Below are 26,362 nucleotides of genomic sequence, written 5' to 3' on the forward strand. Positions count from 1 at the left end.
AGGTCATGAGAGTACAGTCCTCATGATGGGATAAGTGCCCTAATAAGAAGAGAAAGAGAGAGAGACTATTCTCTCCACACACGCTCACCTAGGAAAGGCCATGTGACCACACAGTGAGAAGGCAGATGTCTGCAAGCTGAGAAGAGGGTTCTTACCAGAAGCCAACCATGCTGGCACCTGATCTTGGGCTTCCAGCCTCCAGAACTACAAGAAGATAAATGCATGTTGTTTAAGCTACCCAGGTGTGGTATTTTGTTATGACATCCCAAGCTAAGAGAAATGTGTAAGGATTGGGGATGGGCAGTACATTGTGAGACAGGTGTCAGCAGTTCTGTGGTGTCCTAGAAGGTTGAGATGCTTTCTAGGCATTCAAATGGAGATGTCAAGAAATTAGTTATTGTTTAAAAATATGTAAGTCAGAGAGGTATTATTTGAAGACATAATTTTAACAGCCATCAGTGTATAGGATGCTTGTGAAATTGTGAAACTAGATAAAATCACTAGGGGAAAGATTTAGAGAAAAGAAAAGAGAAAAAGAAAATCTGAAGACCAAATCCTTAGTCATTATGAAATTTAGAGATTCAGTAGAAGATGGACCAGAAAACGGAGAACTGAGAGAAATAGCAGTTGGATAGTAATGAAACCAGCCAAGTGTGGTATCATAGAAGTCCAGGAGAAAAATTGCTTTTTAAATATGAGGAAGTGGTGGGATTCTCTACTCTGTCACAATGGTGATTTAGGGTCCCTGAGCAAAGCATTGACTGCAACAACCAAAAACACTGGTTAAAAGGGGGAAAGAAAGAAGCAAATGAACTAATAAATTGACGAGAGACTGAATACACAAATGGACAATGACCAAACTGTATATAAAAATAGAACTCTTGTCCACATCCTGATTCAACATTCCTGCCCAGGAAATCCCTTTTCAAAATTAACCAACCCAGGAAGCCAGCCTCAAAAGTCAGATTTGTATGAAGTCAGACTGCCATCTCTAGTAGCAATCCAGGAAGCCAAACAATAACTTCTATAAACCATGGGCCAAAAATGGCCAAAACTTGACCAATAGATGACAACTTCCCTAATTTCTGTCCCTGCTTCCAACTTAGGACCAACCAGAGAGAGCAAATACACACCACTAACCAATCATATAGGATACCCCGCTTCTAGTTAGCCCCCCTCCAACTTCTCCATGCTGATGGCCTCCACTCAGAGCATGCCTGAAGACTTCCCTTTTTCCCACTATAAAGCTTTCCCATTCCTCTGCCTGCTTTTGAATCTCTGCCATGAGGCAAGCGATGGTGGCTGACTCCCTTGCCATAGTAAGCCATGAATAACTAGCTTTTGCTTATTCTCATTTGGCTGGTCTTCATTTATTTCTATACAGACAAACACTATCTTAAATGCATTGATAGGCTAGACAGAAATAAGGATAAAAAATGAAAAACAAAATAAACTAAGTTGTGGAACCAAGTGAGGTAAGCAGAGCACCAGATGGACTTTCCACCTAGAGGAAATTTGCCATACTTGATGATCTTGAGCTTTATTATTTGTGGCATCATGGGGTAGAGGGAATATGAGGCAAGCTAAGTTCCAGTTGGCATAGGAATCATAATGGGATAATGTTTAAATAAAGATGGTATACTTCATCATTAGTGTAGAATTGAACTATAATTAAACTTATCTTCCAGGACACAGCAAAGAAAAATGCCTATTTTTAATGTTGATGAGGCCCAGTTGAAAGGTATTGAGGACTAGCGCAATCCTGGAAGCCACATGCTGAAGATAATGAGCTGACCAACCTCTACCCCTGACCCGTCCATGTCCTCCTACGTTATCCTTGGTACATGGATGACTTCATGTTACCAAGTCCACGCATATCTCATTATCTTTCAGCCATTGCATTTTGGAGTCTCTTTTTTATTGCAGCCTTCGCCCTCATTAGGCAGTGTTTACCTCATTACATTAGATCTGACTCTCTCATTTCTAAGGCAATTGTTTTCAAAATGAATTACATAAACAAAACAATTTGTGATTAAGTAAATTTCTCTGATTCTGGAATCAACACAACTGAGTGTCTTGTATACGGGTCTTCTCACATATTTGAATACAATATAAAATAAGATTATTCTACAGTCTCCAAGGCAAAGTATGTATCAAATGTATTTTCCCATTGAATGTTTTTGCAAAGACATTATCTCAGAACTGGTGTTTTGAGTAATAAAGTTTTTAAGGCACATTTTGTGTTTTCTAGAAGTCGATGAATTAACAGAGATCTTATTTGCTATTGAATCATCTTCCACTATTTAGTTCTGTTCTTTATGCAATTTCTTTCATCTTGTTTTTAACCCCTTCCTTGATTTCCCACCTCTTTCCAGTCAAGTAGCCCACAAATTTCCAAATCTCAGATGTCAGTAAGCAACTATGAACAACAACATGATCTGAAAACAAAATTGCTATCTCCTCTCTTTGTTCTAGCCACAAAGCCTCCTTTCTATTTTAGAATACGCCACTTCTAGAATAGTAAGATTGTACTTGCTATTTCCCCTTCTGGAAACACTCTCCACTGGATGACCCTGTATCCCACATCTTCAAGCCTTTGTTCCCATGCCCTGTCATCTGAGAGGCTGAAGAAGCAACCCACTGAGAATATAATTTTCCACTCACCCTTTTCTGTTGTTGCCTTACCCAGTTGATTTTACTTCATAAGGCTTACCATCACATCGTGAATATACATGTACTTGTTGATTTCCTTATCATCCTTTTCCCCCCACACAAGAATGCATGCTCAGGGAGGCAGCTGTGTTTTCTGGTCTGTTCATGTTTTACTCCAGCACCCAGAATCAGGCCTGGCACAGAGTAGGTTTTCAACTAATATTTGTGGAATGATCAAAACAGTCAAGGCAAATATTAAATCCCCTATGTGGGATTTTGTGGGTCAGGTGTCCTAGATATAGCTCCATTTATGGCTTACTTGTTCCTGCTGAAGGTACACATTTGTTCACAGATACTATATATGGGGAAATTTATGAGCAATATATATGTATACACTGCATATATTTATGATTCATTTGTTAATTTTGTAGAATCTCTTTTATGCTGAATAGTGGCTGAAAGAATTTTAGTGCCACCATTAATTGTGATTTTAAGAATTCTTCTTGAATGCTGATGGGATGTAGCTGGCATTAATCATCTCTACTGACCTAGATTACAAGCTACATAGAAAAGAATTTGCATACTCAGGATATAAGTCCAACTATCTAGTAATAATATTAGGGGAGATTTCTCCTTATATTTAAGCATGTTCTTCAGTCTCCAGCTGGAAAGGAAAATTTCTGTGGAGTCTCTTTAGGAGGCCCATTAGCCCATCTGTGTGTGCTGGCATAAATAAAAATCTGTGGATGGCAACCAAACCCAACCTGACATTTGTGCAGGAGGAGACAAGGGACCTCTCATCCCTGGTTTGTGCTGCCAAGTGGGATGAATGAACAAAGTCAGAACAAGAACACAGGTGCCAAACTGCTTATGCAGCTTGCTAGAAGATGCTCGTATAAAATACGCATGGTAGAGAACAAGTTAGGAAACTTAAATGAGGCCTACGTGTTCAATGGTAAAGTGGTTTCATTCATTCTTTCACAAAAGCATCTTTACTAACTGCTGTAATCAGTGGGGAGCAAGATTAACAAAGCCATTGCTCTCATAGAGATTCTATTCTAAAGAAAGGGGAAAAATTATTAAACATAGACACATTGTAACGAATAATAAGTGAAAAATAATTAGAGTGATGGGATAAAGAGTGATTAGAGGAAGAGAAGAACTGTTGAGAATTAGGATCCATCCAGGAGGGGAGGGACTTCCACAGGACTTGAAGGACACAGAGGAACATTCTAATCTAGAGAGAGGGAACAGCTCGTTCAGAAGCCCACATGCAGGGACCAGTTTATTATGTTCTATATAACAATAGAAAGATTGTATAACAGTTCTGTTCTATAAGGAGAGGTATGCAGTATAAGGAGAGGTATGTGGTATAAGGAGAGGATTAGAACGTAGAACTTGAGAGGAAGGTCATTATGAGATAACAGAGAGCAGGCAGGAGGCAGATCGTGTAGCAAAGTATGGTGTTTAGATTTCATTCTGAGGGCGGTAGAACATGTTTGGAATATTTGAAGCAGGAAAGCCACTATGGTTGGTTAAGAAACTAGTAGAGGGGGCCGGCCCAGTGGTGGAGCTGTTAAGTTCGTGCCCCCTACTTCGGCGACCCTGGGTTTGCCAGTGTGGATCATGGGCGCAGACCTGGCACCACTTATCAAGCCATGCTGTGACAGGCATCCCACATACAAAATAGAGGAAGATGGGCATGGATGTTAGCTCAGGGCTAATCTTCCTCAAAAAACAAAAAGAAAGAAAAAGAAACTAGTAGAGAAGACCGATTGATAGAGGTATCTTGAGCTAGGGTGGGGATAGTAGAAAGAGCAATAAGCAGACATTTTCAGAATATGTTTCAGAAGTGGTGTTGCTGAGACATAAAGTTATATATTTAGGAAAGGGATATATGAAAGATGGAAAATGAAAACGATTCCTTTATTTTGGGCCTGAACAACTTTGGTAGGGACAAGAGCAGGGATGGGGTAGATATCAAGACATCTGCTTTAGAAATGCTAATTTTAAAATCCCAATTAGATATCCAAGTGCAGACGTCAAGTAGACCATTGAATATACATATGTGGTGTTCTGCTGAGAAATCTGAGCTCCAACTGCAAATTTGAGAGTCATTCTGTATAGACGGAATTTGAAGATAAAGAATTAGAGAAAAATCACTCAGAGTGTCCAGAGAGAGGACCTATGCAGGAAGAAGAAAAGTGAAGGAAAGAGAAGAGTAAAGGAGAGTAGTGGGACGCCAACAGTCTTGGGGCGCTTAGAAGTCTGACAGTTCTAGAAGAATGAACCAACAAAGGAGACTAAAAGGCAGCACTTGTGTACACCAGCATTGATTCCCTGTTTTTTTCCGCCTTTTAAAGGAAGGAATGCTAGAGATGAAAATGGTCTAGGATATAAGGTCTACTTGACAAAGCGGGAGAGAAAGGGAATGATTGCAAGAGCGAAATCCTTAAGCAGACAAAGGTGGGATCAGAACCACGGCACAGTGGAGGGAAACCATTGAGGAAATCTGAGATGCTTCATCCTTTGTGATGAGAAGGAAGGCAGGGGAACAGGCCAAACTAATTTGCAAGGATAGATCTAGGAGGGAGAAAGCCCAGGAATTTTCCTCCAATAGTTCTCTTTTCTCTGTGAAGTATGAGGCAGGTCATTGGCTGAGAATATAAGTAAAGGTTAGGGAGAGGGAAATGGTTTGCGTTTATGAGACTGTGCAAGTGGGCAAAAGAAAGCAAAAGCAGTGAAATGGTGATTTGGGAAGAAACCACTTAGCAATGTATAGTAGGGTTATTGGACACCTGGAAGAGCCCAAATGTCATGTTCTGTCAAGATGATCAGTGTAGATTTTGGGGAGCAGGGTGACACTAGCAATAGAGGATTCCAGAGAACCGAGGCTCTGCCACTCTACAGAGAGAGCTTAAGGAATCAGTTCACTTATCACTAAAATTCAGAACAGCTCTAGACCAATCCTGGGACCGAGCAGAAGCTCCTCCATAGTAGCAAGTTTCCTTAAAAGTCCAAATCAGACACAATTACAATATTAAGTAAAGGCATAAGCTCAGCCTCAAGAGCAAAACTATAGCAAATTTGCTGCTTTAGGATTTATCTTACTAAAGCAAAGCAAGTAATTGGAATATTTCAAATACAAATGCTTCCATCTTCTTATGTTTTCATCAGTAAAGATACTTGAAAATGATGATTTGTAAAACCTGCAAATTACTTCAGCCAAGGCAAAGATGGACCGGGTCACCGTATCGTTCTCATTTTCCTTTGCCATCACTAATGATGTAGCGGGAAGAGAGAGATTTTGAAGCCAGAGGAACCTGGGATCAAGCGAAAGCTCCATTGCATGATCCTTAATAAGATGATTAACTTCACTATCCAAACTACCTCTGGTTTCCTCCTGCACATTTGGGGGATAATAATATCTACATGGTGGTATTAAAAGAGTTAATGTGTGTAAAGCACCTGGAATATTATCAGGCACAGCCTAGGCACACTCAGTACACTGTGTTTACTCTCACCCCCATCATCACCATTACATTTACCATCTCAAACTACTGTAATTTAATAATAATTCAAAGAACGAAAGCTACTGCAGAAATAGCTTTTGGCAAGCAATAAGTATGTGACTAATATTTTAATTTATATAAAATTGAAATACATACATGCCTGCGCCCCCACAACATACATACACATCACACACTCGTAGCCAAAACATAAATATCAACAAAAAAGGAAACTGGTCTTGTGACTGTATTGAAAAATCTTCAGGCCACTATTTGTGCACAGATTACATATTTGAAAATGCTACACTAAGTTAACATAGAATGCATACTGCACTGGTAAAGAATAAACAAATATAACACTCTCAGTTATTCCTGTCTGAGCTGTGCCTCTGACATTTGATAAAGCTAAGCTGACCTGCACAAAAACAAACAGCTACATATTTAGCCAGGTAGCTATGTAACTTTTAAAAAGTAGAATCTTTTTCCCAAGCGTAGGGTAACAGTATTTTTTTAGTTGAATCTTTCTTTGTATAGATTTTGACATTATTATTTTTATTGTTGCCGAAATACCACTCTAAGAAATGTGTCAAGGAAAAGACAGTCTTCTGTTTACGAAAGGAAGAATTAAATTGAAATTTTTGTTTAGCAGTAGCCCAAAGTTAAGCCATTTCCAAAAAGGGAAGGAATGTCTCTTTTTTAATTTTACTGCAATGTTCATTCTAGATCACAGAATGTCATTTATCCTGTGTTAAATTAGCCAAATTTTATAGGAAAGCTTTCTTTACTGTTTATTTCAATATGGCTTGATGTTGCTGTCATATCAAAACCTTAAACTTGCAAATTAAGATATTTTTGAGGGAAGTATTCAGGGAACTCTGGAGAGATGAGCAGAAGATGTGTTTTGTGAACAAAACAAAAAACAATCACTTTTTCATTTTTACTGCTCTTTTTAGCTGTGAGAGAGAGTAGACTCAAAGAGCAGAAAAAAATAATTTGTCTCAAAAAAAGCCACAAAAGTGAGTTAACTATTGATTTAAAAAAAACGTTAGACTAAGGACTGGCCCGGTGGAGCAGCAGTTAAGTTCACATGTTCTGCTTCGGCGGCCTGGGGTTCGCTGGTTTGGATCCCAGCTACAGACCTATGCATGGCTTCTCAAGCCATGCTGTGGCAGGCGTCCCACATATAAAGTAGAGGAAGATGGGCACAGATGTTAGCTCAGGGCCAGTCTTCCTCAGCAAAAAGAGGAGGATTGGTGGCAGATGTTAGCTCAGGGCTAATCTTTCTCAAAAAAATAAAAGAAACAAAAGGTTAGATTAGAGGTCAAAGACTATAAGCAAAAAATATTTCCTATGTAATGTAATATGTTTGAATTGGGAATTTCAAGTGTTTTTCAAGTGAGAGTAGTACAATGGGATTAGAAATAATGCCAACTCTAAAAGTTTTTAAATTACATTACTCAAACTTATTGACTAGTGAAATACTAATTATATTTTTTTGATGAAATAGGAATACATATGGCTATTTCCAACATATTAATGTGAAGATTTTCTAGAGCAGATTTTATGAAATGTTACTAATATGAATTTTCCATGCATTGAAATATCATATGAGATATTTATCTTGAAAGTGGGATTCTTCCCCTGGCCAAGATCAAAAGATCAGCTTTGGGGGCCGGCCCAGTGGTATAGTGGTTAAGGTCACTTGCTCTGCTTTGGCTGCCCAGGGTTCTCAGGTTTGCAGGGTTCCCGGGTGCAGATCTACACACCACTCATCAAGCTATGCTGTGGTGTCATCCCACATATAAAATAGAGGAAGATTGGCACAGATGTTAGCTCAGGGCCAATCTTCTTCACTAAAAAAAGTGGTCAGATATGGATGCTGATGGGACCAACTTGAGGTCAGAGGAATGGTACATACTGTTCAGTTTTGTCCTGAATTGTTAAATTAATCAGAGTGGCAAGAAGTGAGAATAACTCCATTTGGTTTCCAACCTGGTCCCAGATTTAGAGAGAGAGATGGTGTCATCTCACCCAGACTGTGTGACAATGAGGAGACAAGTATGTGCACAGGTTGTAATTTCCCATTTGAGTTTATGTCTTAAAACTTCCATTTTGCCCACCTCTCACTCAACTTCGAACATCTTATCCATTCTAGGTCAGAAAATTGCTCTTAGAATTTAAAAATGTATTCAACAGACCGCTAACCACTCCCACTCATGCCCCAAAAGTATAAAACAGGGAAGGTTAATGTACAGACCATCAAAATTGTTCCCACTGCGTATGACCTAGAATACGCTTTAGAAAACCAATTTGTCTCAAAGTTCTCAAGTGTCTGACCTCAAGTTTGCACTAATCAGTCATTAACTATAATGGTTTACATCAGTTGGTTCAGACATGAAGGCAGACGGTACCAAGAGCCAAATAATCATAATGTTGACATGGTTGTCACCATCTTTAAACAAGTGAGGGGAGAAACAAATCTGATTGAGGGCAATGCAATTAGCATAAGATGTTCTTGAATGATTTGACTGCATGTCTACAAAATTTAACATGGCTCATATTGGATAGGGAGTTACTGTTTAGCATGTGATATTACAGAAGATACTGGAATAGACTTGAATCAAGAGTAAGTGGTTCAAAAAGGAGTGAGTTCATTTGGAGAGAAAGAATTCTGCTGTAAATTACTCAATGAAGAAAATGAAATAATACTATAGGAAAAGGATTTGGATAGTGTGCCACTCAGTCGACAAGAATACTTCAGGCAAAAGACAAAGTAGGACTCATATTTGGATGTATAAGAGAGGTATTATGTAAAGAATAAAGGAGATGATTTTTTCAGAAAAGCATTATTGTGTGCAATTTTCACCCATATATTTAAAAAATGTTTTGCGATTTTGGAGAGAGTCCAAATAGACAATGAAAATTATGTAAAGTTTAGAAAACCTGACCTATTAGGCTGACAAAGTTGCCCTTGTGCCTCTCAGGAGGGACACTGAATGGCTTTACAAACTGTCTGTGGTACTCGAAAGAACATATTAAAATAGGGGCGAGGGACCTCCTTTAAGTAGCCATTTTGGGTCGCTAAACAATTGTCTATAACGATAAAGCAGGAAGAGTGTCTTGTTTACTTGGAACTAGGGGTTTGCAAATTGCTTTCTTCAGAGGCATACACATTTAGAAAACAAAACAGACAAAACAAAATAGAAAGTGTGTAGCTATAAAAAAAGTTGGAAATAACTCACTTTTGGGGGAAAAATCTATGACATTCCATAAACATTTAAAATAGGGAGACACTTAAAGTAGAAAAACATAGAGATCAGCCATAACTTAGCTAATGACAGTTTCCTTTAATTTCATGAGGGAGGTGAAACGTGCTATATTAAATGGTAAAACAAAAGATTCTGTTGAGACACTGCTTTCCCTTGGAACTTTGGAAACCTAATTTAGGAAATTGAAGGGACACATCCTCTGTCCCCCTATCCACACATATCCAGCTACCTGGTCCTTCCACTGCCGAGCAAATCCCCCACAGTGGAAGGTGCTAAGATGCCTAAAAGGACTTCACAGCAGTGTGAAGCAGGATGAAATTCTGGCTGCTGACAATCTTCTTAAACTTATTCTGGTGCCAGTAACTGTGAGGCAGGAGTTCGGTATTACACAGCTCCTAGTAATCGAAAGCACTTTATGAGGCACCCTGCCAGAATCCAGACAGACAGGAGAAAAAATAACTTTTATTCAACTTATTAAATTTCACATTGCTTCTCCCCAGTAGCAAAGGAAGCAGAAAGGAGATAGAATGCTGAATTATGATCCCAGGCTGGGAGGGGTTCTTCATGGTCTCTGTGATAGCAGCAGCTGGCAGCAGAGGCAGAAGCACAGCACGGACTTGTATTTTTTCCGCTCTCTGTACACATGTCCACTGCCTCGTGAAGCACAAGGCACAAGGCCAAGTGATTTCAGTCAGATGAAAAGTGTGGCTATCTCCTAGAATTGCATTTTTAAAATGTGTGGCATGCTTTGTTGAAATGTGTTTTGGAATGCTGACTTTGGATGTAGCCACAATGGGTTATTTGTGGCTTTGAAAATTTATCGATAGCCTTTAATTCATAGCCAACCTTCTTTCATGAGATTTCTTTACTTTTCAGAGATAGGACTTTCGACCAAGGGAGAAACTAGACGTGTGTGCTTTGGGACGTTGTGTAGGGGAGATAAGGGAGTAAGAAACAATAGTCAAATAAAAATATAAATATAACTAGAATGTAGCCTATTTCGTAACAAAAGAATTCTAGTTAGTCAGTCAGTATTTTTAATGGTTTAGAGGACAGACTTTATAGAAAGACAGACATGAATCTGATTCATGTTTGGGCCACTTATTGGTGTTTGACATTAAGCAAATTGTTAAATTTCTCTCCCAGTGTTCTTATCTATAAAGCACAGATAAAAACACCAATTCCAAAAGTTGAGAATGAGTATTAAATAACAGCATTTAGCATTTAGCAAAGCATTTAGAGTGCAATGCTTGGCACATGGTAAGTCCTCAGGAAATGGTGGCCCTCATTTATATTATTATTATTAACAATTAAGACTGCTCGAGGTTGATGCCTCTGGAATCAGGAAGTGTGTAAATTCTGGTATTTAGTGATCTAAAATAAATCACGTTATCTTCTAAAGAAGTCTAACTTAAAATCACAGAATGGATTTGTTAGAGACGTTAACATATACAATGTTTAAATGACAGAAAAAGTCCACAGGTTATAGACAGTTAGAGGAAAATTAAGTTCTAACTTAATTAAAAATTAAATAACTAACACAAATATACTTTTTAACTTTCTGGGAAGTTTCCAATACCTTTTATCAAAATGACCAGGCTGACAAGCAGACTTTTTCAGCAGATCACATGATTAAAAATTATCATTCTCCTTTATTTAACAAATAAAAAATATTGAGCAGGAACAACAGAACTCAACTGCATCGTCTGAGTAAAGGGGGCTGCTCAGCTGGTCACCCTCAGTGCAGCCCCCAAGGCTAGGAGACTTCACAGCGGAACCCATCGTTCCCTCCTGAGTCCGCGGCCGCATCTACCCAAGAAGAAGGAGACAACATTTTTAAAATAAAATGTTTAAAATTGTTATCTGTTTCTATTAGATTGAAAGGAGGGAAAGGAAGAGAAAGACAGAGAGAAAAGGAGAAGGTATGGTAACTTTTGCTAGTATTAAAAATGGTCTTTCAAAGAAATAGTTTTTTTCTATCTGTCAATTTGTTAAATAATGGATTTCAAGCAGTTCTTGCCTTCAGTTAATCATTGTCCACAGCGTGTTTGTAAACATGTGCTTTTCTCTCATGGCTAACTTGGAACAGTCATTGGTTTTTTCCCACAATTTGTATCAAAATGTTTCTAATGAAGCCTGTGCAAGCAATTTACATTTGTCTTTTTGCTTAGTCATGTGCTGTGGTGGTTAATATTTATTTAGATGATGGAATAAGTTTTGTAAAAATTGACTGGAAGACTGAAAAGCTTTGCAAAATGAGTCTATGCCCTTGCACATGCCAGCAACTTGTCCAAAGGCTCTGCAGAAAAATGTGTCCACATAGTCAGACAACATGGGACCCGACTAGCGTGAATCCAGGAGGTCTCCAGTGCCGGCCTGAAATGGGAGGGGGTGCATTTGAGGGCCTGATATACACAGAAAACTACTTCAACTCTCTAATTAAATGTGTGTATGTGTCCTTCTCCAAAAGTCAATGAGATACACTCATTCTGAATCCAAAACATGTAACTTTTGTTTCTTTTAAAAATATTTTCTCTCCCTAGAGAAATGTAATTTTCAATTCTTCATGCAGGTTCAGATAACATAGTGTTTTATTAAGTAGGATAAATGAGAGGCTGAAGATTTTGAACTTTTTCAAGTGTAATGGAAGTCTGTATCCACCTCAATAGAAGATTTGAGCTATTTTGGTGGCAACGACACAAAAATAGTCAATTGGAAAGAGGAAAGGATCAAAAAACAAATGTTCAGGTCACCATCTACTAAATGTTCCCTTTTCCAGACTTAGAAAATGTAGTCAAAGCAGGCAGCAGAGAAAAAGTGGCCCCAAGAAATCCAACAGGAGGAAGGGATATAATGATGCCATTTGATCATTAAACTATAAAAACCGACTATTTGATCAGACAAAAAGTGATTTTAAATAAACAGAATGACAATAAGGCAGTGATATCTATGTGGAAAAGGAGCAAAGGTATTGCTATTTGCAAATTATACAAAAAAATCTTTAGAGACTAAACTAGAAAAAGAGACTAGAATAAATAAGATTAAAAGTAAGTGCACAAGCAAGTGCATTTGTGCACACACACACAGAGCAATTCCCATGTTTAAGAAAAAATTAATTTGAAAATAAAATGTAACCAAGATAACTACAAAACTTTACTGAAATAAATGAAAGAAAATTTGAATAAAAAGAGACAAGTATTCTGTTGCTGGATGAGAAAGCTGATTTTTATTGAGATCTAATTTTTCTCAAAATTAATCTATATATTTAATTCAATGCCAATAAATTGATCAAAATTACCTTAAATACTTCTGGAATGTTTAGAAGGCTTGAATAGAAAAAGTAGTTTTCACAAAGTAATGTAGTTAGAGGAAATTTATGATGGCCAGTATGAAGTGCTTAGTGTAACATGGAGTGCTACCAGACTAATGAAGTCAAGTTGGTACTAAAGCTAGAAGAAAAAGACAAGTGAAAAAGAAAGGTTATTTGGGATAAGAATAGTGTCTATAGGTGCATGTACACATAATGAATGATCTAAAAAGTACCACAGAGCCAGCCCTGATGGCCTGATGGTTAAAGTTTGGCGTACTCCACTTCAGTAGCCTGGGTTTGGTTCCCACTTGTCTGTCAGTAGCCATGTTGTGGTGGCGGCTCACATAGAAGAACTAGAAGGACTCATAACTAGAATATACAGCTATGTTTTGGGGCTTTGGGGAAGGAAAAAAGAGAGGTAGAGGAAGATTGGCTGCAGATGTTAGCCCAGGGTGAATCTTTCCTAGCAAAAAAAAAAAAAAAAGAAGTAAAAAGTACCACAGATATCAAATGAATGGAAGAATTATGCCACAAAGAGCTCAGTTCACATTGTTACCTCTCATCATTTCAGATGAATAAAAAGTTGATTGTTAAAAAATACAATTAATATTTTAAACTTAATAAAGTAATACAGGTTAGGCAAAGTTTACCTGGTCTTTCAAAATAAGCATTTAAAAAAATTGATAAAAAAGAATTATAGTTCAAAAAAATATATTTTTATATTAAAAATTGCAGAAAAATAAAATACTATCAACCTGGGAGAATATTTGAAACTATAAGACAAAAATCAATATACGTAGTCTTATAATGAATTATATGCATGCTGATAAGAACAGTGCAAAAACAGATAAACCAGGGAAAGTATTTTAACAAGCAATTCATTAATGATAAATCATAAATGGAAAACAAATATGTCAAAATGTTTATTTTATTTATGGTCAAATCACTATACTTTAAAACAACTTCTATAATTACTTCTGCTAGATGAATTAGTGAAGCTTTAAAAAACTGATGTTTTTAGTAGTGTCACAAGTTGTTAGAGGAAATGAGTATTGACAAACTTTCTGGAAACTATTTTGCATTATGTAAATTGAATCTTAAATATGTTTATAAACTCTGATCCAAATACTTTTATTTCCCATATGTACTCTAAGAAATGAGCTGAAATTGGGGGAAAAAAAAAGATTTATGGCAAATATATTCAGTAGGGACTTATTTATAGCCATGAAAAACTGGTAAGAGCTTAAATGGTCAACAAACTGAATATTATAATTGATTGTGGTGCTTGCAAACATGAAGGAGCACCATACAACTATTTAAGTAATATATGCAAAACTTTTCCTGAAAAGAAAATTATGCTTTTGGCATAATGGTAAATTATAAAATGCATGATTCAATATACTGTATAAAATATAAGTTCAAGTATGTAAACAATGTACAGAGAAAAATACTATGTGAAAATGACTAATGTTACCAGTGTCTGCCTTTGAATGGCAGAATTTTAATTTGATTCTTATTAACAGCAGTTTAAAAAAAAATTTTGTTCATAGTCATCTTCACTTAGCAGCTTTTCTACTAGATTAAATATTTGGTCCCCCTAGTACTCTATGAGGGAGCAAATGCTTGATTGCTAAATATTTCATCACAATAAGTTATCTGTTTTTTTTTTAATAGAGTCATTGGTGAGTTCAATTACATAGTGTCTATTTTCCTCCAAGCTTAATAACTTCTGGGTGGGCTAAAATTCCATTTCAGATGGTCTCATGTAAAATCTAAAACTGTAGACCAATCTGAAGAGAAAGCACCTTGACTATAGACATACATTCACTCAGTTGTCAAAGCCACATTCTATTAGTGAGTGACGTTACTGTGTGGAACCTCAGGTAGGGCTCCTCAGTCAAGCCCGCCCCAGAACAGTTTAGGTAGAACTTAGTTTAGAGGTCAGCAGCTTTCTTCATTTATAGTGTCTAGTTGACTATGTGGACTTCAGGTTCTGAATAGATCTGCCCATCTTGGATTTGGGGACATGGCAGGAGAAACAAACAAGGTCTCAATTTAATTTCTAGGCACAAATCTCATCTCCAATCTGGTTTTTACCAAAGAACCGATAGTGAGATTTTTAAGGTGTTTAACAAGCTACTTTGAAATTGTCTTTTCTTCTAATTTCCTGCTGTTTTTCTTTAAGAGGCTCCATTTACTTTAAGAAAGTTGTTGGGAAGAGGAGAGAGCAACGGTGAAGCATTAGGACAGTTTTGAGTTGTAGAGTATAACACGATTTTAGTAAGACCAGAAGCTCCCCGCCTCCTTTAGAACAAGCTCAGCCTGATTCCTTCCTTCTCTTCCATTTCATCATGTCTACATTTGAAACGGAAAGGGGTTTGCTCTGAGATCAGGCCATCTTAGAGCAAGTAGGAGGAAAGCAGGACCATTTTCTCCACATAGTGTTTTGTTTGTTTGTTTGTTTGTTTCTGCCAGAGAGCCCCATAGGGGTTATGGGCCACTGATCTGGCAAATAATAAGGATACTTTGTTTTTTATTTGGATATGTGTCCATGCATATAGTTCCAATGATCTTGACCCATAAGGAGGAAAAATGAATAGTAGGCTTTGAACATCCCTTGGTCCCTGTTATAGCCAAATTAATAATGTAAAAGATTCTATACGTCTTCTTCAAGTGTAATTGGACAGAATTCACTCTCTGGTGAGTGCTGAGGTCATGCCCTACATTATCAAAATGTTTGAAGCCAATAAACAGAAGTAACAAGTGCCCTGGATCATGAAAAAAAGAAGACAGAAAGAAAGCACTGTACTCCTTACTTGTTTCAAAGCTTAGCGGTTGGCCAATATGACTATATCAAAATTATTACTTTGTATTTTTTGTACTATTTCATCTGGTTATTCTTTGGATATTTAATTTGTCTAAATCAAACAGGTTAAAAAATAAAGTGTGCTATTTAAATAACTTCTATTTGAACTGAGATCTCTAGCCCTTGATTTAAAATCCTGTTATAAAAACATGTGTGCAATTAGAATCATTCTAATCTCTAAAGTTATTGCAATTCCTGGAGTTAGCATTATCAAATATTAATGATGATATGTGTGGAAAAATTGAACATGGGTATCAGATTTCTCATGAAATATGAAATGTATTAAGCTTCAGAGTTAGAAAGGGAGATTTACTGTCTCTAGAATTTAACCTTTATCTAAACATGTATAAATATTATTTATTTATTTAATTCATTCAGCTTGTAAAATATTTTTAGCTCTTCTCATTAATTTGGGGTTACTTTTGTATATACACATGCACTTATTTTTGGAACTCATACTTTGTGATTGTGTTAATTTTTATTTGGTCCATAGATACGTTTTTTTAATTATAAAGATTTAGAGAACTCCAAAGAGAAAATTTAAGGAAAATTTAAAGAAAGTCTTGCTTCTTTTGCTGGGGTATCTTTAGGGTATCTATCCCCATGGAAAATGGCCCATGCACATGCTTGAGTGCATGTACGCACACACACACACACACACACACACACACAGTCCGTTAGTTCCTCTTTGATTGAAGTATCTGGAACGTTTCATAGGCAGCTATCACTTCTCTCCCAATACTTGGGAGCCTATTTTGATATTAACACAGTGCTTGGCCTGTGGGGGGTAAGTGCTGAGGTACTTTAAAGCCCTTTGTTTCTCTGCCAAGAACACAGACACGTTCCTGTGTTTTTCACCAGGCTCCTCAGAAAAGAATTAATTCCAGACAGCTTTGAGCTGTTCATGCCAACACCACAGGCACTAACAGAAGCAGCTTTCAGGAGAATGGCTACCTTATCCTCACTTTAATAATTTTCCTTTTTCATCAATGTTCACATGTTTTGGGTGTCAGTGCAGAGTATTTGTTAAGCAGACTGTAATGACTGGAGATAGCACGTGTTTGGTCTGTGGTCACCTGTATGTATCAATGTGTTAAAATACAACATATCTGGTTTCAAAAAGGTCTTCACAAAAATTTTAACATAAACTATACTTGGAAACTGCCATATTCACGTCACTAAGATTTGGTATTGAGATTCTCATTCCAGGCGCGAATATATTTAGGCTGCTCATGAAAATGGTAATTAGACTTGAGTTCATTTATCTTAAAAATTAGACTTTCTTTTATTTATTTTTCTTTTTCATTATACTTTTGTCCTATTTACATGTCACCACATCGAGAATAATGAGTCTTGAATATTATTTTATAAATTTACTGAGGTTTCTTTCATTGTGCTTTCTGGTATCTATTCCCATTTTCCTAAGATTCAGGCGGCAGCAATAGCTTGATGTAAGCATTGTTTTAACGGGGAAGAGTATGTATAGCTTAGATTTAAAAAAAAAAAAGGAAATAAATGAAATCGAGTGTGTGTATGTATGTGTATTAACAGAGACATTTAAATGGGAAAACTTTGTGAGAAAAAGACATTCTGAATATCAAAAGTTGGCCTTCAAGTATCAAGCGTTAAAGCCTTGCAGGAGACCAGGTTGAATAGATTTTAAATGCAAAATTGTAGCCCACCTTGCCTCCACTGGGTCAAAGAAAGTGATCACAAAGGGATGATAGTGGGAGTGTGTGAAAGTCCTGGTCCTTCCCCAAGCACTCAGGAGACAAACGACCCTTGCTCATCCCTGACATCATTGCTGCTATGTGCTGTTTGTGGAGTATCTGGTAAAGGAGTTCACTCCCTATGTGTTCTCCTGCCCTGACGCTTGGATCTCTCAGGCTGGCCAACTCTCTCTATGAACTTCTGTGCTTCTCCGGTTGGCGAGTAGGTGGGGGTGGATAGCACATCTGAAGCTTTTGGTTCCTCTTAATGATGTGGAGGTGCGCCTTAGTCTTTAAGGAAGTGCTTGAGTCCATCCCTAAAGAAGCTCACAGTCTCTGAGCTCTTCCCAGGGAAGTGAGGCACATGTCCTATATCCTCCCTGCCTTGGGGCATTACACATTCTAAAATGATGCTCAGTTTCCATGACGGGGACCTGAAGTCGGGTTAGGGGCTCACTAAAGCAGTGCTTCTCAAACTCTATGTGGTAACTCAGTGTTTGATTTTTTGTTTGTCTTAATGTCCAAGCAGTCACAGATGGATACATTTGGAATACAAAAATGAGCCACAGTAGTATAAGAGAAAGGGCATTTTATATCTCATGGATGCCTGCAGAAGATTCGGGACCACCATAGTAACCTGTTCTAGGATGCTCACAAGGGAGATGCTGGAGGTGTGTGCCCACAGCGCTGGGAGTCTTACCAGGGCTTGAGGGGTTGGCTTCTATCTGGTCCCCTCTGCCTGAGGCCTTTCTCTGCTCTGCCAATTCCTGAGGTATCAGAGAATGAACACTCCCTTTGCCTTTGCCCAGGCATCTCAAGGTAGACGAGAGGTGATCCCTCATAAATATGCCCTCCCTTATGTTTCAGGAGGAAACATATGAGGTGCATTGTTACAGATTCCCAGAATTCCCAAGCAGGAACAAATCCATTCCAGATGTTAGTGACCTGCCTGATAACCACACTTTATTGGTGATCTTTTCTTCCCTCTCTCACTTCCTCTCTGCTCTCCCGGTATTTCCTGGGTTCCTTTTCCAGATAAACTATTTGCTCTTGAATCTGAGGAAACAAAACCTCAGATATCAATAATAAAAGTAAGTCTTCCATCCAGAAGTGTGAAGGAGGTAAGAGCGGGGAGAATCTCTACATTTGACTGAGAATTTCCTCAATAGAGCCTGTGTTTTTAATTGGAAATACCTATGCTCTCTTGACGTGACGAGATTACATTTTCCAATATTGAGAAGAAATGTGGTCTCGACCTAAGTAAAATAAAATAAAATCTTTCCACTCATGAGCGTTGTAGCTGGTACTTATGTCTATGTACCATTCTATGATTGCATGGCTTCTTACTGATAAATTAATCTTTATATTTAATACGTTAAATAAGAATATCCAAGAGAGACAAATGAAAAAGAAAATGCAAAAGAGCTGACAATTGCTATTGTGTGAAAGGTAAAGAGGATAATCTAATGGCATGTGGGCAGGAGTTTAATGAAGATAAGAAATGGGCAAAAGTTCTCTTCGGCTTTGCCTCTTTCCTCACTAATCTCCCTTCGGTCAAATGTGTGCAGGGAAAGAAACCAAAAAAGAGAATAAAGTTAAAAAACGTTATTTTTCTTTGTTAAAAAAATAGAATCTTGTTTTATAAAGTCTCAGTATTTTAAAAATCAAATTAGGCCCACAAAGAAATATATAATTTATGATTATGCATCAATGATGAAATAACCTAAAAGCACTCTAGCATTTGCAGAAAAGTAGAAAAGATGTGTTCTGCAGAATAATCATTGTAAAGCCCACTATTCTTTTTTTGTCCGCAAGGAATACTCTCGTCTCTTTAAGATACAAATTATGCTACTGCTAAAGCTGGGACAATATCAGAAACAACTCTATCAGGCTTCCTATTATAAACTATAATTCTAGGCTTTATAGCTTGGCTCTTTCAAAGTAAAGTATGTTGGGCAGAGACTAAGCATACAAATTGCCAGCCAAAATACATTAAATCTGGTTGAGCTGTCCTTTTTTTGGAGAATGCAAATTGGAGCATTCTGCTCTGCATGCATTTAGTGCTTGGCATGGCCTACCAGAATACCTTCTGGTATTATGACCAAAAAAAAAAGTTTTAAGTAGCAAATTTTGAAACAGATTGGTTATTGTTTCAAAATGTACCGATTTTAAGTAGTTATAGTTAAGAAGGATTTTAGTTCATGACAAAATATTTTATTCCACACCATGTAACATAATACACATAATAATACATTCAGGCCAAGCTTATGGGAAAATGGCCACTTGATGATGTCCTTGTAATGAGAGCATTTGGAGGAATCATTGACTCATGGTAGTGACTGATTATTGTCTTCTGTGGTGACTAAGGAAAAATGGCCTGGATTAGCAGACAGCTCATATCTAAAAACTATGCTGATGATTTTTCTTCAGAGATGCAGGAATAGTATGAAGAATTCTACCTGAAAGAGTGCTGGCCATATCAGCAAGTTTAAGTTTTATCCTTTGGTTAGCCTGTATCTACAAATCCCTTTTAAAAAGTTTATGGAGGTTGATCTCTTCTTTTTTGTTTTTTTGCACTGTATTATCAGCACAGTAATGAGACATTACAGTAACAGAGTATCATTCTAAGACAGTCATCAGTGGACCCAAGTATACTGGTCAGTTGATCCAAACTTACATTAAAACTTGCTGATCCTTCATTCATTCAAGAATATTGACTGAGTTTCTTTTGTATGCCAGGCACTAGGGAAATAAAAAAGATGAAGGAGATTCCTGTCTTTGTGGAATTTATATAAAGAGTTTGCTATTTTCCTAGTAACACTTCTGTTGTACTGTCAGACAGCTTCAGGGATATGAAGAGCAATATTAGAAAATATAAATTGGTTAAATCAGGTGGAAAAAGGTTTTACTCATTCTTGCCTCTAAAATTTTATTTTAATAAAATATATGTGAATTTTTTAAAATTCAAAGTAAATATAAATCATATGTATATATAAATTAAAAAAATAAACCATGCACCCTTTTGTTACACAATCCATGTCTTTTAATAATTGTAGAAAACTTTTTAAAAAGTTGACTATGGATTCTTTGTTCTTTGATATTTGTTGAGGAGAGTAATATTTCTTAAAATATAAAACCACCTTAACTTTGTCCTTCCTTTTAACTTCATATTTGGAAACTTCATGATAAATTTGTTTTTCACCAGCTAATAATGATGTTGGCTGCTCAAAATCAATAAACATGAAAAGTAATGACCTCTAACAATTTACTTTTATTAGATCTGCAGTGTTTTGATATCATTTACCCTGCAACTCAGTCTTCAATTTTATTTTATTTTACTTTTTCTAGCCACTACCTTGTTTTTTTTCTCAGGTAGGAAAGGAAGAGGAAAGCGAGGCAAAATTCAACCAATGCATCATTTTGACACATCCTTTGTTTGGTCAGTGGTGTGCAGTCTGCTATTTCTGATATAATAAATGTTTACGGCACTTCTGGTTTAATGAATGCCCTAGGCTCCAGGACTTGTCTGTGCACTTCCATGGTATATATTTTTAGTGTGATGGTGTTGTCTGTTTAAACTAATAGAAGGCAAAGCTGAATGGAAAAATTAGATTCGAGAGCAGCTGTCTCAACACAGCTTTCCAGAGAATCAATACGGAACTGTGGGGAGTGAGCGTGGCCAGGCAAGGCAGCTGTGAGGTCAGTCAATTAAAGCAAAGGAAGTGAGCAGAAGGATTTGAAGGAAAACAGGTTTCATTGTGAGTTAGTTAGGGGTCATTGTTTCAATAACCAATCATTTTCTCCGTTATTCTGCAAGAACCAAATAGGAATTTTCTCAAAGAAAGTCCAATAATGCAGCATCTCATCCTCTGTCCACCACAGAGGACATGTCTCAGAAAAATGAATGACAAGATTAACAAAGGCATGTGTGGCAAAATCAATATATAACACAAAATACAGAGTTGGCATAAAACAATCAACATTACTTTTTTTTTAAAGGATTGAAAAATGAACTAAAAATCTAGAAAGTATCTCTGTCTAAAACAGATTCATTGTTGTAAGTAACTGTATGTAAACTCTCCCCTGAAAACCTTTCTTCAATTGTTCCGTAAATACGGTGGGCAGTTGTGATTTACTGAGGCAAGATTCATGCCTGAGTCCTGTGGTCCACAAAGTATTCCTCTTTTAAACATGTTTAAATGTCTGAAAGTAGTTAAAATAAGAGTTTTCCATTGCCACACTAAGTAAACATGGAAATGAAATCCTAGCGCAGATCTCAGTGACTCCAGATGCAGTCTGTCCCCAAACCACTACTCCCTAATGCCTTCTAGGCTAAATGCTGACAGGCTAGGGCACCTCACAAAATCCAGCACTCATTCTTAATAACAATTCTTAATAAACTCTACATGTATCTGTATGTATAAAAGAATACTTCCTCAAGTTTTAAAGTGTATCTTAAAGCAAAAGTAAGTTTCATAATTAGAATGTAAAGCCATTCTTATTATGCAGGATAAGGCTGCCCCATTTTAGCTACTGCTATATATTATCCAGAAAAATTTCTGTGAAAGTCAAACATTGACCAACTGTCTCCTTTTTGAAACATTCTCTTCTCAAGTTCCCGGGATTCCTACCAGCTGGTCATTTGAAGTTCCTACTCCACTCCTCAGTCATCATCAGCAGCAGCAGCATTATAATCAATTATTATTATTTCTCCCCTTAAGGCTCAGTCTTCTCTTCTCTACATACACACTCTTGCAGGAAGATCTTATTCAGCCTCAAGCTTTTTGGTACTAAATGTATGCTAATGACTCTCAAACCAGTAACTCTAGTCTTCACTTCCCCTTGAGTTGTAGACTTTTTTCAAATGTAAATTATCATCTTTACTTAGATGTCGAAAGGGACATCAAAATTGATATAAATTAACATACTAATATTCTTGTGATCTCATCACTTCATTAAACAAAAAAGGAAAAAACGCAAAAAACAAACAAAAGCAAACACACACACAAACACAACTCTCAACCAAACCAACAACTCTAATGTGCTCATTTCCTCAACTAAGAAGCTGGATACATTTTCTGCCACAAATAGAGGACAGTTTTAACTCCATTCTAGGTAATTATCACCGTCCCACCTCCAGTATCCAATCCATCAGCATTATGCTGACAAACTTCACTGAGGTAACCCAAATTAAAACTACTTTCGTCTTTCATTTGGCTTCTAGAATATCCATTTAAATGGTCTCTCTGTTTATATTCTTGCCTGTTATAATCCATTTTCCTCACAGTGGACAGAATTATTATTATATTTTCATTATATAACGTATCTAAGATCACATCATTCTTTCCTTAATTTTTCCATGAATTACCCATTGGATTAGAACAAAATCTAGTCCCCTCCTTCTCATTTATAAAGCCAGGCAAGATCGAGGCCTTTGCCTGCTGGGCCAGACCAAAACTTACTCAGCTCTAGTTCTACAGTCCTTCATTCTGTTTCCAAACAATATTCCAAGCCTTTTTCTGACTTCTCGATAAGGCTACACCCTTCTTATCTTTAAATCTGAACTTCAATATTTTAAAAAAAGGGATGTAAGTAAATTAAGATACAACAGTCCCCCCTTATCTGTATTTTTGCTTCTGTGGTTTTAGTGACTCAGGTTAACCAAGGTTCAAAAATATTAAATGGAAAATTCTAGAAATAAATAATTCATAGATTTTAAACCGAGAGCCCTTCTGAGTATCAAGATGTAATCTCTCACCTTCCCTCTCTGTCCAGCCCCAAGGGACATGAATCATCCCTTTGTCCAGCGAATCCACACTGTATACACTACTCAATGGTGGGTTACTTAATAGTGCCCCCCTTATCAGATCAGCTGTGGAGGTTTCGCAGTGCTTATGTTCAAGTCTTATTTTACTTAGTAATGGCCCCAAAGTATAAGAGTAGTGATCCTGGCAATTCAGCTATGCCCAAGAAAAGCCATAAAGTGCTTCCTTTAAGTGGAAAGGTGAAAGTTCTGGACTTAGTAAAGAAAGAAAAATTCTATGCTGAGGTTGCTAAGATCTGCAGTAACTCTTATTATAATTGTTCTATTTTAGTATTAATTATTGCTGTGAGTTTCTTACTGTGTCTAATTTACAAATTAAACTTCATCATAGGTATGTATGATGTAAAAATGTAGCATATATAGGGATCAACACTATCTGCTGCTTCAGGCATCCACTGGAGGTGCCAGAAAGCATCCCCTACAATAAGGGAGGACAACTGAATGAGGAAATGTAATGTGGTTATACAAACGCTATTCAAATGTGTTTAATATTAATGAAATTTATAATAGAATAAACAAAATAAAAGATTATATTCATCGTTATATTAATACCACAAATATATTGGATTTTATTAATAAATATGTATAATATATCCAGAAGGATATGCCAAAAATGTTCAGTGGTTATTTTCTATTTGAGGAAAGAAAATAAGAAATATTAATTTCTTTTTTATATTTTATAATATTTCAAATTTCCTTCAATGATTATTTATAACGATGTTAAGCTTCAAGTTTATTTCCTCCAGTTACATCATACTTAAACTTTAATACGAATTTTCAAATAAGCTGAACTTGATTTATTAAGTGCTTATTAGTATGGAGGCTTTTTCCTGCTGAGAAAAATGTCAAATATCAGTAAACTTGCCTGTAAACTGATAACATTTTTGTATCATGTATAATATCTGTTTTTATATAAATACTGGAGTACGGAGTGCTTGGAAAACACTCAAAACTATGTTGCAACATGAAATAATAATTATTATTATTATTATTTTTTGGTGAGGAAGATTGGCCTTGAGCTAATATCTGTTGCCAATCTTCCTCTTTTTGCTTGAGGAAGATTGTTGCTGAGCTAACATCTGTGGCAATCGTTCTCTATTTTGTATGTGGGATGCTGCCACAGTGTGGCTTGATGAGTGGTGCATAGGTTCATGCCTGGGATCTGAACCAACAAACCCTGGGCTGCCAAAGCAGAGCATGTGAACTTAACCACTACACCGCTGAGTCGGCCTCAAACACGAAATTACTTTTAATCATGTGCTTTGACACCCTGAAATGACCTCAAAAATACCAGAATCTGACTCATAATTTTGCTGTTGTTTCCAAATTAAATTTGAAAAAAACCCAAATGATTTTAATCTTAGAGAGATTATATATATTTTTTAACCTATAAATTCTCAAATACTAAAATTAATGAAATTAACAGGTTATGTTTTTCCACATAAAAGGTGGATAAACTCTGTGAATTACCTATCGCATTAGAATTAAATTCAAACCCATCACTTCAATCTACGCAGCCATGGCTGGCTTGTCTTAAATGAGGGTGTCTCTCAGCATTAGATCCATGTAGTGGCAGGGTGCTTTACTGTTGTATAGTGAAGATGGAAGAAGTATAGCAGACCAAAGGTGGTTTCAAATACATTCCAGTCACACATTGAAAGTATATGTATGACACTGAAAACACCATATTAAGTGAGGAGACAATGTAGGCTAATTAGTATATACCATAGACAATAAAAGAGCAAACGTGTAGAAATAGAATAGTCACACTTAAGTGACCATTGCTGACATCCAGCAGAGTTTACAGGGTAGCTATATTTAACAGAGGGAATTTAAAAAATTTTATTCAATACACATTCATGTGCACACACTGGGTGATATTATGTAGAAAAAGGAACTGAAATAGTAACTTTATAGATCTTGGTACTTTATCTATGTGAAAGAAACTTATCTAATTTTTTAGTTCTAATAGATTTTCAAAGTCATTCAAACAGAGTTTGCTGGATATGACTTATTTGAAGTTATCAGACTTTCAAAGGCAAGCATCTGAGTTTAGAATTGTTTAAACTCTATCACAAAGGATTAATAACTCTAAAGAGTCTAAAGAATCAATTACTTTTAAAAAAGCTGAAACTAATCTCATCTATTTCCCAATATTATTATATAATTGTGATAGTTCTCAACATTTACAAGGATAAAATTAGAAGAAAGTTTGTTGGAATATTAGGACAATATAATATTTATGAAACTTTGAGTTTTAATGAGCAATTAATTTAATGAAACGAAGATATGAGTTTTCCAAAAGCAATTTCAAAATAAATGGCTTGGTGTTATTATCATTTTTTCCTTAAGGTTCTCAAATCTGTAGAGTTTTGATTATGAGAAAGAAGTACCTGAAGATAAAATTTGCATTATCAGGATAAGTTGGATTCTGTTGTTTTAATGACTTTCACTATATTCCTGAACTGTAACACCAAAAATAAAAGTAAATAATGGTCCAAATATATCAGTTTGACTTTAAAGTGTCATAGATTATTTTAATGACCAACTGACACTGGCCATTTTTATCACATTGTGGCTTTACATTAATACGAAATAGTCAGAAGGAATTTAGACAATAAAGTGATTATAACATCGTAGAATGTTAGCGTTGGAAAAGACTTAGAATTGACCTGTTTTTACCTCTTAATTTTATGAATGAAGGAACCCAGTGTTTTGGTCAGGATCCTAGTGCTAAGTGGAAAGTTTGGCTTCATTTTCATCCTTTACCGTCCCCTTACATTGTTTCCTAATACAAAGAATCGGATTCTGCTTTAAATTAGATAAACAAATCTCTTAAAACTTCTCTGTATCTATAGCTACACTTCCTAATTTTTATGCATGTCATAAAACTGTGACCTTTAAAATTAAAGTAAGAGCAGAAGACAAAATGAAAGGAGCTTCTTTGTCATCATGAAAGAAAAGTCATACTGTTCAAAATTGAAGACATCTTTGCATTTAAAACTTTTCTTCACTAGTGATTGGTGAGACTCTTGTGCACAAAGACCAGGTAGAGAACACTTTGCCTTATGGTCTAACTCATAAAACGTCTACTCCCAGAACATTGCTTGGAATATTTAGGTAATAAGCAAATATTTGTTGCAGCTAGTTAGCTTCTAACTCCATAAATAAAACTTTTAGAATAAACTACATATATATAATATATATGATATTGTGATTTATA

The 26,362-nt window shown here is 36.4% G+C and overlaps 1 protein-coding gene across 1 annotated transcript in view; it reads right to left on the reverse strand.

Moving 5' to 3' along the window:
* Positions 1-26,362, reverse strand: part of GALNTL6 (polypeptide N-acetylgalactosaminyltransferase like 6) — a 1,099,146-nt gene that overhangs the window by 856,781 nt on the left and 216,003 nt on the right. The gene's annotated exons all lie outside the window — the stretch shown is intronic.

Source organism: Equus przewalskii, chromosome 2, assembly GCF_037783145.1.
Source record: "Equus przewalskii isolate Varuska chromosome 2, EquPr2, whole genome shotgun sequence".
NCBI classification, from domain to species: Eukaryota; Metazoa; Chordata; class Mammalia; order Perissodactyla; family Equidae; genus Equus; species Equus przewalskii.